The following is a 349-nucleotide window of genomic DNA, read 5'->3' as shown; positions in this document are numbered from 1 at the left end:
ATATATTTGATATGATATGATGCACATCTACCGTGCACACTTATGTGAGCACCGATGAGGTGTCGCACTGTCGCTCACCCATTGGATACACAATTTTTCTATATTTCATCACATCCAATGGGTGAGTGACACCTCATCGGTGCTCGCATAGGTGTGCACGGTAGGTGTGCAGCATATCGAAACTGTATATATATATATACACTTATTATAAGGCGTGAATAATTTTTCTTATTGTTCATTTAAATAATTTTTTAAATATTCATAACTTCATTGAAACAATTTAAATTTGAAAAAATTCAATTGTATATGATAATTGAGTATTTGGGTAGGGTATGGATATCCGATAATC

The sequence above is a fragment of the Primulina huaijiensis genome, chromosome 8 (assembly GCF_012295235.1).
Source record: "Primulina huaijiensis isolate GDHJ02 chromosome 8, ASM1229523v2, whole genome shotgun sequence".
NCBI lineage: Eukaryota > Viridiplantae > Streptophyta > Magnoliopsida > Lamiales > Gesneriaceae > Primulina > Primulina huaijiensis.
The sequence above is the reverse complement of the archived record's forward strand: the minus strand, read 5'-3'. Positions refer to the sequence as shown.